Source organism: Octopus bimaculoides, chromosome 13 (assembly GCF_001194135.2).
Source record: "Octopus bimaculoides isolate UCB-OBI-ISO-001 chromosome 13, ASM119413v2, whole genome shotgun sequence".
Lineage (NCBI taxonomy): Eukaryota > Metazoa > Mollusca > Cephalopoda > Octopoda > Octopodidae > Octopus > Octopus bimaculoides.
Genome location: NC_068993.1, coordinates 17,919,964 through 17,932,353, shown reverse-complemented (window position 1 = coordinate 17,932,353; position 12,390 = coordinate 17,919,964). Strand labels below are relative to the sequence as shown.

The 12,390-nt window shown below is 36.7% G+C and overlaps 1 protein-coding gene across 1 annotated transcript in view; it reads left to right on the top strand.

The window, feature by feature from the left end:
• The first annotated feature begins 2,524 nt into the window (after positions 1-2,524).
• Positions 2,525-12,390, top strand: part of LOC106880493 (uncharacterized) — a 60,413-nt gene continuing 50,547 nt past the window's right edge. The window contains exon 1 of the mRNA XM_052972365.1: positions 2,525-3,281. The gene's annotated coding sequence lies outside the window, so the exon portion shown is untranslated. The remainder of the gene's footprint in view (positions 3,282-12,390) is intronic.

Here is a 12,390-nt window from a genome sequence, read left to right as displayed (position 1 = left end):
TATGTATGTATGTATGTATATTGATAGTAATGGTAAGATAACAAAAGAGAGACCTCGATATTATGTAAATAGAGGAATTTATCTGTAATTATAAATATGTGACACTTATTGGGTAGCCATGATAAAACTCCAAGTTTCGGATGTCAGGTCGGAAACCCACACCAACATCTCTTCAGTTATCTGCCATCAGATTTTCCATAGCATTTTTTGATGGCCCAATAACTGAAGAGATGCCAGTGCGGGTTTCCGCCCCAGACGTTAAACGATGATGATGATGATGATGAATTTACATTCCATTGAAGAAAATAAACTGTAACTAATGCCAAGGCAATAATTACTTAAAACAGAGAAAAAAGTACTGAGATCGATTTGTTTGACTAAATCGTTTAAGGTGTTGCCTCAACATGGCTGAAGTCCAATGACAGGAACAAATAAAAGATTAAGAAAAAAATGTAATCTGTATACTCAATAAATATCTCTCAGCAAACTTTTCTGGATTTAAAAAAAAAATGCATTTTTCACAAAATTAAGAGGACAGGACACAAAGTCGGAGAAAGATGGCACAAGTCTGTAGTTATGCCCAGTATTTTACATGTAGGCAACATTTGAAACATCTTCAAGTATCTGAAATGTTTCTCTCACGTCTTGTTCTTCCTCAAGAACTTGTGAATGAAAGTGGAGAACCAATTCACTTGTACCAAATTGTTTCTTCCGTTTATTTATATATTTTTCAGGCACACAAACCAATTCTCAGTGTTTTGCATATTTATACTCACATCGTTTCTGGTTTTATATTTTGTTGGTGCCCTTCAGGCACTAGCGTATCTAGAATGTATGCTGCTCAGGGTAGCAGCCCTTCCATTTGCTGCCCTCCAGATCACACACAAAAAGCACATATTGCCTAGCAGACGCAAAAGTGCTGCCCCTATAAAAATGCCACCCGGGGCGGACCACTCCTTCAGAATCATAGAAATGAGAGGGACAAATGGAAATAATAAATTAAATAAACATTTTATTCCTATATTTAATGATACATAGATCATATAATCGAAACAGAAGCATACTCTAAAAGTTAGAGCAGTAATGTGAGGTTGTGTGCTTACCCCCACCCTGTTTGGCATCTTCTTTGCAGTCATGCTGAAACATGCATTTGGAACATCATCTGATGGTGTTTACCTTCACACCAGATCAGGCAGTAACTGTTTAGGCTGAAAACAAAATCCAGGGTGTGCAAGTTACTTGTCAGAGAAATGCTGTTCACGGACAACACAGCACTGACAGCACACTCTGAGGAACAAAAGCAGCACCTAAAGGACAAACTTTCAAAAGCCTGTCAGGAATTCGGCCTCACTATCAATCTGAAGAACTCCAAAGTACTGGGCCAAGGTTTCTAGCACCCCACCATCACCATTAACAACTACAAGCTGGAGGTAGTCCATGAATTCACCTACCGTGGCTCTACCATTGCTGATGACTTCTCCTTAGACCCTAAGATCAACAAGCAAATTGGACAAGCATCCTTAACATTTGCCAGGCTCACAAAGAGAGACTTGGAAAATAGAAAACTGACTGCAAACATCAAGATCGCTGTCTATAAGGCGTGCATCCTTCGTACACTACTTTATGGCAGTGAGATGTGGAGCCTCTATTCCAGACAGGAGCGGCATCTCAATGTCATCCACTTTTGTAATTTGAGATGTATCTTGAATATCAAGTGGAGCAACCACATCACCAACATTGAAGTCCTCAACTGCACCAAGATACCTAGTATATTCACTCTGCTCCAACAACACCATCTGCATTGGCTTGGTCATGCACATCATGTGCCGGATGGGAGCATCCCAAAAGACCTCTTGTATCCGAATGATACCCTATATTAATTTGATCCTGATTAATTATTACTCCCTTTTTTCTTTTAATTAGTCCGAAATAATTATTTTGAATTCGAATAATACCTTGCTTATCTTCGAAGTGGTCGCTTTGTTCCAAAATACCCCTAAAGTTTGAGAATTTCGGGAGGAGGGGGAGTAGAAAATTAAGATAAAACAATTTTTCCCTTGCTTAATCGTAAGAAATAGAGTTCGTAGAATACAAATTCGAAAGAAAAATGGATTCTGGAAATACCAAAAACTAAATTAGTTGTGGCCGGTGAAATGGTGTGCTCCGTCAGAGAGAGAAAGACAAACTTTTTTTTTTTTCATTTTGCAGAATCGTAGTCTTCGACGCTAAATTACAATTTAGAGTGTACCAGATAATTTCCGACTCTATTCTATAGGATTGCCCTGTCTATAATATATCCTGTAAACACGTATTTTTTTCTTTAACAACTGAAATGGTCTAAGTAGTTCCGCACTGAAAGAAATATCTATAAACATTAAAAATATATATAAACAATTGTACAACACCACAATAAAAAATGTGTTCAAAATACGATAAAAAAATTAAAATATAATTTGATCAACATCATTGGAACCAAAAATTATATTGAGTGTGTTCGTTGTTTATTTACGCAACCAGTTATCTCAGTTTCCTCTTAAATGATGTTGCTGATGACGAAGTAATGAGACGTATTGAGATGTGTCGCTGTTATATTTAATAGCTAATGGGTTAAAGCCTCTGAACAGTCAACAGTTACTTATTCCGTTTATTTAATACAATAGATTAATTATGAAAAGAAAACACAAAAATACAATTGATGCTTATTTTAATTACAATAACACCGTAATTAGCGAAAGTACACAAAAGATGCGAGTGCTTTGTTAAAGACATATATATATAATTTATCGTGTGATGTTTTCGAACGTGGATGATTCTCAACAGTTAACTGATTTATTTCTGCAAAGACATTCGTTCTGAGGGAAAAAAAACATTAGCTAGCAGGTGCTTGCTTAGCTTTGATGTGTTTACGTATTTGCTTAATGTTTTGATTTTTTTAAATACTTTCAAAATTTTTGCTCGAAGTTGTTGGAAATCAGTTTCTATGATCGTAAATAACAATAACCTGACGTCCAATACTCAATTTTTATCACTACCTCCACATTAAAGACAAATAACAATTTAACGGATCGAGCTTTGTTACCGCTGGACTTGTTAAAAATAACAGCTTAATCTCTCCAACCGTCTTTTTCCTTTAAAAAAGAAATAGACCCATTAAATAATGTTGTCATAGACACACCTTGTTAGACAACTAGTTATAACTGTAATGTTTGTGAAGAACGGAAATCGTTATTTTACATTTATCCTCAAGGTTTACAGTCATACAGAAAAGGACTATTTTACTCGTAAGTTTAATCTTTCTTTTTTCGATCAGTTAACCACAAAACAAACCCCAGTAAACTTATTTCTTATTATCTTGTCTTAACGAACTCAAATTATAATTGAGAGATAATGACTTAATGTTATTATTTCGCTTTTCATTAAAAATACCGATTTGCATCATGTACATAGGGTGGTGGTGAAAGCGGGGAAAATTGATAACGGGGATAAAATGAGTAATTTCTGATTTCGCGTTGTTTTCTCCCTACATGTTTGAAATCATTTACATTATAAATACTGTATTATCGTCTTTGGGAATAAAAATTGGTCAGCATAGTTGTTATTGTTGAAATTGAGAGAGTCCGAATCAGTCAGATGGCAGGTACTTTTTTTTTACAAGAAATTTTTCTTCAACCCGATTGTATTTGAGGTTGCTAATAAAATATCGGGATAATGTTTGGTGTTTAACAATTGATATTCTTTTCTCTGTTTGATTCCAAGGGCTGGGTGAAAATAATAATATTATTATTATTATTATTATTATTATTTTGCATATTCGTAATCTCCGACGTCTAAAACGTAGGAATCCGAAAAACTTCAAGGAGAGTTGCGAAACGGCATTAGCCCCCTCCCCTAATTTTTTCACATACTTATGTCCAATTTAATAATTTTCAAGTTTCAAAAAAGAGAAAAAAATTCTAAAATAGGGTAAAATGAGTAATTTTTTTCTGTTGCCTAGGGATGGATGTGTATGAGTCTGTATCCTCAAAAATTGAAGCGCAAATTTACCTTATTCTGTCTTACTCATTTTGCCTCAGCCACATTTGTCCTTTATATGCTCAAAGAGAACGGCGATAATTTTCTGAAATAGTTATCAAATCATGTTATAATGTTTTTAATGTATTTAGGGAAAGTCATTTGCTTTGTTGATATAATTTTTGTAAAGTAGTGAGCATTAAAAAATATATATTTTGTTTCAGAATCAAAAGTACATTCAAAACTCATTGTGCCCCACCCCTATCACATTTTTTTTCCCTTCTTTCTTTGTGTTCAGTTTCATTTGTATATAGTGAACAGGACGTTATATTTTCTTTATGATTTTTATTTTTAATGATTGATACAATTTTTTTTTTTTCATATTTTAACACACATCTTTTAGAAACTTGTCATTTTATAAGATTTTGCTGGCAAATTTTTAGATTGACATAAACATTTATTTACATGAAAGAATTTTACTGGAGAACTTTCTAATTCTTTCATATTTTTTTGTTAAAACTGTATTGAAACCATTTGTGGGGAATTTTTTTTTTTTACCACAGCAACTGGTTGCATACCACAAAGTTTAACGGAACCTACTGAAGCAAGCCAGCATTACCATGGGCAATGGTGAGGCGAAGGCGTTTAGAAAGCCAAGCACCTTCACAGGCATCACATGACACCTCGGTGAGGCAAGCTGCCAACATTGACAAGAACTGCGTAGTTAGTGGCTCAGCCCCTCCGAATGTCTCAAACACCAGAGGTTGAGAGGTTGGAAGAGATAGTTCACTGTCAGGCCCCGATACTTAAGAGTTTCCTTCCATTCAGCTATGGAAGCAGTGACCCTCCCATTAACTGCAGCATTCAGGATGTGGGAGAGAGCAAAGGTGTCGCAGACTGTGGCATCTCAAATGAGGTACCTACCTCTAACCCAGGGACAGAGGGCAAGACCATCTGGTCTCTTCCCATCACTTCTGGATAACCCCCAATGGCTCCAGAACTGAGGGGATATTAATCTGAGCCAGGGCCCGCTTAATAATTAGGTTTAACTCGATGTGATCAGCATTTAGGCAGCAAGACAGACCGTGAAGACCTGTGGCGTTGAGGAGCCTACCACAGCTGCACCTTAGTCCCCTACAGATGTCAGCTCCCATTCTGAGTGCGACAAACTAGATGAACTCTGCATCTCCATGCAGAGTTCATCTAGACCGCCAATGTTGGCCACAGGCAAGGTATCAATCCAGTCCTCTGAGAATTGTGCACTAGCTGAAAGTAGGTGACACCTTGAAAATTGATCAGATTAATCAAGGAGAGAGTTAAAAGTGGCACCTGGATGCAGATTGTCCCATGCACTTTGATTCTGTCTTATCCTCCTCTGTAACCAGAACTGACAAACCCAGCTCTCTCCACTGTGATTGAGTTTTATCCATCTCCCCTGTTGGAATTAGTCCATGTTGGAGAGGAGAGGATGTTGCCTACCAAAGGGGACAAAGCATGGATGGAGGAAAGGAAACAGGGAAGAGATAAAGACAAGCATTTAGGCAAAGCAGCTTGGTTGTGGGAATCTGGGGAGAGTTTGATGTTGACCAAACATTTGAGTTTCCTGAAGAGTAGGTCATCAAGGTATTGGAGGGATGACAGGAATCTGTAAGAGGGACTAATTCTCAGAAAATACAAAAGCTTAGGAATTGACTAGTAATTCCTAAGTATAAAAAGCCTTGGTGGGGCTCAATTACTTAAAGGATTTTTAAAAGTTAAGGTTAGTCATTTTGGATCTAAAGAGGAACTCGAAAGTTAGATCAGTAATTGGGGATTCAAGGGATCACAATTGAGAGGAGGTAGTCAACAAATAGTTTAGTAGTCTGCTCATGCGAAGCTGGATGGTTGAAGAGCCAGAGCTTGCATTTAGAGCTGTTAACACTAAGACCTCTATGACCAAGTTCTTCGCTCATCGTCCTCACAGTTGCAAGCACCTTGTCAGGAGGGTCTCCCAAACAAGCATCCTTGAGGTACCAGACATTTAGGTCTAGGTCAGCTCCCATCTTGGTAACATCATCAATACCCAATATGAAAGGGGCAGGACCATTGTTAAAAATTAAATTGATTATACTTCTACTATATACAAAATATTTTAACAATTTTTTCATACAATTCCTAATAATATTTAATTATAAAAATACGAAAATAGGATTTTTTAAAATATTGAATGGCTATGGGGATCCATCTGAGTAAGATGGGAATCAAAGTGGTCTATCACTAAGAAATGGTTGAGAATCACTGGCTTACAGGTTTCTGGGATACATTTTCTAATGTACCCTTCACTTTCTTTTAGAACGATAAGCTGTGTTTTGAATGAGGTTTGGCTGATATTTCTAGCAGGTAGGGTGATCTCGGCCAGGCTTTTGCAGCACCTACTGTAATGTACACTGCAGATTAGGTCATCCTAAACCATCACTTACTTCTAATAAGCCTTCTGAATAGTTGAAAGAATTCATTTCTTGGCTCCTCTTACTGTTAACTAGTAAAAGTATCATTCTCTCTTGATTGTTAAGTTGTAAGTTTGATTCCTAGACTGAGCAGAGCATTGTGTCCTTGCGTAAGGTTTTTCATTTTACATTGCTTGCTTCAACTCATCTGAAAATGAGTTACAGTGGCAGCTGGGGTCTAATTTCATGACAGATTGACACACAGTTCAAGGTGGTGTCGTGTATTCTCAGTCGCGTAAACACCTCAAAAACTGATTTTCTTTTAAGTTTGTTGTTACCTATTCCTGTATACCTATTACATATGAAGCCCTTCTTCACCAGCTTTTCTGTGATCCCATTGCATCTTTTGTCCACCTATAGTTTACAGTGAAAAAACACAGCATAGAATTCACACCTACATCATCATCATCATCATCATGTTTAACATCCGCTTTCCATGCTAGCATGGTTTGGACGATTTGACTGAGGACTGGTGTACCAGATGGCTACACCAGGCTCCAATCTGATTTGGCAGTTTCTACAGCTGGATACCCTTCCTAATGCCAACCACTCCGAGAGTGTAGTCGGTGCTTTTACGTGCCACCGGCACGAAGGCCAGTCAGGTGGTACTGACAACAGCCACGCTCAAAATGGTGTATTTTACGTGTCACCTGCACAGGAGCCAGTCCAACGGCACTGGCAACGATCTCGCTCGAATGTCTTTACACATGCCATTGATTGTATCATATTTAGGTACAGACCTAAACTGCATCTCATCTGAGCTATTTCTCTTTTTAATTAGCTGTGATGATATTTCTTTCTGCCATTTTCATTAACTTGATCCCCTTGTAGCAGCTCTTTCAAGAGCATCCTCTTTACCATGTAGCAGTTGACACTGCTGTTGCTACTATTGTGGATGAGAACACCCTGATTCACTACATGATTCAAAGGAAACCACAAAATAGGGTGTTGACCTGCTAGAAACAACTATCAAATACATCTCAATTCAACTCCATATTCTTAAATATGGAAAGGACATAAATAATATAGTCCTACATAGCCCTAAAAGGAGAAGACTATAGTTTAAATGAAATGCATTGGATCATAAGTCTACTCAATCAGAGCTGACCAGGGGCTAAACAACAAGCAATGGCAAGTGACCAAGGCTTTTGGCAATTTGTTGTGCTTGAGGAGACATGTCAAGCTTAGTGAAATCATAGTTGTGGCTAGTGCCAGTTGACACATGAGGGTTAGGGTTAGGGTTGGATTATTTAACATGATCTGGCAAGCTGCTGGGCTGTGGCTGAGCTCCAATATCAGCTTTGGCTTGGTTTATCTGGCTTGATGCTCTCCCTAACACCAACCATTTTACAGGGTGTATTGAGTACTTTTTCATGACACTTGTAAGAGTAATATTGCCAAGTAATTTGTAAGTCAATCAAGAGTAGAAAAGTCAAATGTGCTCTCCCTACCGACTGAATGGGAAAGTATTTTAGAGATGGCTTTACGTCAGATGTTGAAATGCTAAAAGTATGATAGGACAAGCACAGGTGTCTTTCTATAGAGGTGTTAGATGGTTTAATCCACCCATATATAATGCATTATATGTGGGTGGATTAAAGTAACTGGAAAGAAGATAAAGTTAGTGACATAAAAAAAAAGTGAGTATAAGAGAGAATAAGGACAGAGGATCAAGGAGGAAGAAAAGGGTGAGAGTAATAAATGATTAGAGATGGGGTCAGAGGTGGATATAGTGAGTGATAGGCAAAGATGGAAGTGTGATTGATGGTAAATATCAGTATGGAAGTGGGGAAGGTGAGAGAAATAGAAGTCGTTCAGGAAGGAGGAGATGACAAAGAGGTACCACAGGAAGAGTGGAGAACAGCAGTATAATAAAACTGTAGGTAGATAAGAAAATAGGGAGATGATTTGCAGGATGCGAGAGGAGGTGGAATTGAACTGAGATGGAGAACAGATACACTTAACCCTTTCGTTATTGTATTTATTTTGAGATGCTCTGTGTTTCTTTTAATTATTTTAAATATAACAAAGAATTTAGTAAAATAACTTAGTTATCATTTAGCTAATGTTAGGAACCTAAAGTTTGGTGGAAGATTTTAATTCAAAATTTATGAAAACTAGACATTTGTACAACAGAGCCAGAACCGGTTTCAGCCGGGTTAGTAACAAAAGGGTTAATGATGACTACAATGAGTGGAACATCAAAGGTGGGGAAGCAACAATGATAGATATGCGAGATGTTATAAGTGAGGTATGGCAAACCTAAAATGTAGTTTAGAGGAGTGGGAGAGATAATTAAAGGTACAGAAAGAGGTAATTGGTGGAAAATAGAGTGGGAATGGATAATAATGAAAACAATAGAGGGAAGTAGTACTAGGAGGAGAAGGAGATAACTGGTAGAACAAAATGTGGATGAAATATGTATTCTCAAATGTTTACAGCAACTGAGTAGTGTTGTATCTAGAAGAATGATTGAAGGATGGGTTTAAGAAATATGTGATGTAGGGAATGCTTGACAGGGTAGCAAGGGAAGATTGGGTGCAGTGTCCAGTATACATTTGCATAAACATAATGCTTTTAGGACTTCAGTTTTACCATGACAGATCAGTCTTCATGAGCAAAGCAAACTGCCAGTCATTTTGTCCTTTGCCATTGCCACTATGAAGCTCAGCATTTCAGATCAGCCTTTACTTCATCCTGTGTTTTTCTAGGTCTCTCGTTTCCACAAGTTCCATCCTCTTTAAGCAATTGGCACTTCTTTATACTGCTGTCCCCATCTATATGTATCACATCACTCATCCAGTGCAGTCTTCTTTCTTGCATACCACATCTGATTCCTCTTATGACTAATTTTTCTTTAAACATATTTGCACTTTGTCATACATGTACACTGATGTTGCACATCCAACAGAGCATACTAGTTTCATTCCTTTCTAGTCTTCACATGTCTTCAGCATTCAGCACACACTATATGCTGTAATGCAGTTGGCATTAGGCATGATATCTAGTTTCAAAAACCGTGCTAAAATATAGTATGTATGAGCAAGACATGATACAAATAAGAACCAACTCGGACACTGACAAACAATCCAAGCTAAACTAGCATAGAAAGCAGACATGAAATGATGTTATGTGTGGTTTATGAATTACACTGTGTGACAAAATTTAAAAAAAAAATTTTTTTTTTTTTTCTCTGTCTTTGGTCAGTGTTATTACTATTCCCTTCAAAATTTGCTTTTGCAACTTGGACATCAGTGTTTTGAAACTGATCTATTTTCCATTACATTTCAGACACATTCAGTGCTGAGTTGCTGAAGCAGAAATATCATGATAGCAAATATTCTGCTCAAAACCACAGATTTGCTCGTCAGTTGTTTGACCTTAACAACTTGATCATGTCCTTTAGTGACTGACAATATGTGCACCTCTGATTACGAGCAGGAGTAGTGGGGGAGCATCATAACCATGTGTTCAGAGGGATTCTTTAGGGTTCGAGTAAATGTAACAAAAGCAAAATCTGAAGGAAATATTAGCCATTTTTCATACTTTGTAGGGGTAAGCAAATAAGGAATAACAGTTGCTACTCAAGGACAAAAATCATTTTACACAGTGTTTATGAATGATGTCTGGTATATTTGGTGTATTGTATTTGTGATTTTGTGCCCTATGGCTTGATTTATTAGTTTGTTAGAATACTTGTTTATTAATGTTTGTTTTACTCTGTGAATTTCTTTGTCTCACATATCATTCATGGAGGATAATCTTAATGCAGAATACTGCCTCAAGAAGTGTCATCTAACCCTATCTAGCATGTGTAAAATGGATGTAAAAATAAAAATGATGATGATGATGATGCTGACAGTGACCCCAATACTGCTGTCACCTCCATTACTGATGTCTGGCAGCTGCTAGTTATTAGGGTGAAAAAATAAAAAAACGTTATTTCATTTGTCAGCGGTTTACCAATTACAAATGCTACCCTGGTACAACCCGGATATAAGCTGGAGTATATTCACTCTGCTTAGTTACTTGTTGCTATAGTGTTTTTTTCTCTTTCCTTTACATTATTGCTTATTTTGTTCTAGGTTTCACATTTTTTACGATTGAATAATAAATAACTACACTTCATTTGAACAATAGAGCTGGATTCATTTAACCCTTCCATTTACAAAACACAAACGATCAATCTTGTTATAAACTTTCCTTCTATATCTCACTCTCTCTCTCTCTCATTTATGTTTAAATGAGTTACTGCTGTGATGAAAAAAAGCATTCCAGTGCTACTAGTCACTATTGAGATAGTTGCAGATGAGAAATAATAAGATTGCTGTAATAAATGTAGATTGCTGTAATAGCATGTACAAGATACTCTAAAAATTATATTCTATGTTGCGTCAATCATTATACTACCAATGGTCTATTGTGCTTCTTCTATCAAAGTAGAATGTGTGCATATATTATTGACTGATGAGTCATTTATAAAGCAGTGGATTAGAAGAATTCATAAAGAACTATATGTACATTAACATTTTTAATTATGTCCATTTGCAACTTTTAGTTCAAATCCCTAAGGTGCCATCATTTCATGGTCAACAAAATTAATAGCCAGCATATTCTACAGTTAATTTAATGGTTGCAACCATTCTCTTTAGACATTCCTTTGTTTTGGTCCTTATGTCAATGGAGGAAATTCTTATTAATGTTAATAATAATTTGCCCTTAATTGTAATTAAAATGTATTTTCCATTAAGATTTTTAATTAATTTTTTTTAACTAAACAGTTTGAAACTTTTGGAGGCGCAATGGCCCAGTGGTTAGGGCAGCGGACTCACGGTCGGAGGATTGCGGTTTTGATTCCCAGACTGGGCATTGTGTGTGTTTATTGAGCGAAAACACCTAAAGCTCCACGAGGCTCCGGCAGGGGGTGGTGGTGACCCCTGTTGTACTCTTTCACCCCAATTTTCTCTCACTCTTTCTTCCTGTTTCTTGAGTAATGCTGCAAGGGATTGGCATGCTGTCCAGCTGGGGGAAACACATACGCCATAGAAACTGGGAAACCAGGCCCATGAGCTTGGCTAGGCTTTGAAAGGGCAAATAAAGAATAAAGTTTGAAACTTCAAATACTGGTAGAATTTTTCATGTGGAACATGGTTTACTCTGAACGTTTTTGACAAAATTTCGTATTCTAAAAGTTAGTTTGTGTTAAAGTTGTTGTATTTGGGTAATTTCAACCAATCAATGATGTGTATTCGGTTGAAGAAAGCTACTCCTGTTTACGATAGTAATCGAAGAGGAACTACTTCTGGGTCATTTCTACTAAATGTCACCACTCTATTCAAAGACCTATAGAGCAACGAGTCTGCAGCTAGCTTTTTTCTTCAACTGAATACACATCATTGATTGGTTGAAATTACTCAAATATGACAACTTTAACATGAAATAACTGCTAAAATACGAAATTTTATCAAAAACGTTCAGTGTAAACAATGTTCTACATGAGAAATTCTACCAGTATTTGAAGTTTCAAACTGTTTAGTTAAAAAAATTAATTTTAAAAATCTGTGATTGAGATGGAATACATTATTTACATTATTTACACTTGACAGATATTTGTCCTTATCTTGTTTGTTGTTAACACGACGTTTCGGCTGATATACCCTCCAGCCTTCATCAGGTGTCTTGGGGAAATTTCGAACCTGGGTTCTCATTCCTAAGGTATTTTTCAATGTTATTATTATAATTCAGGTCACTGTAGAAAAATACAGAGATTACAAATCTGGGGAATTTTTATCTTTTAAATTTTAATTTTTCTTAAAGAAATGCTTAATGCCCCTTCCCCACCTCACCCACCCATCACCTTCCTGCTTTCAAAAAGCTAAGAACTTCAAATGTT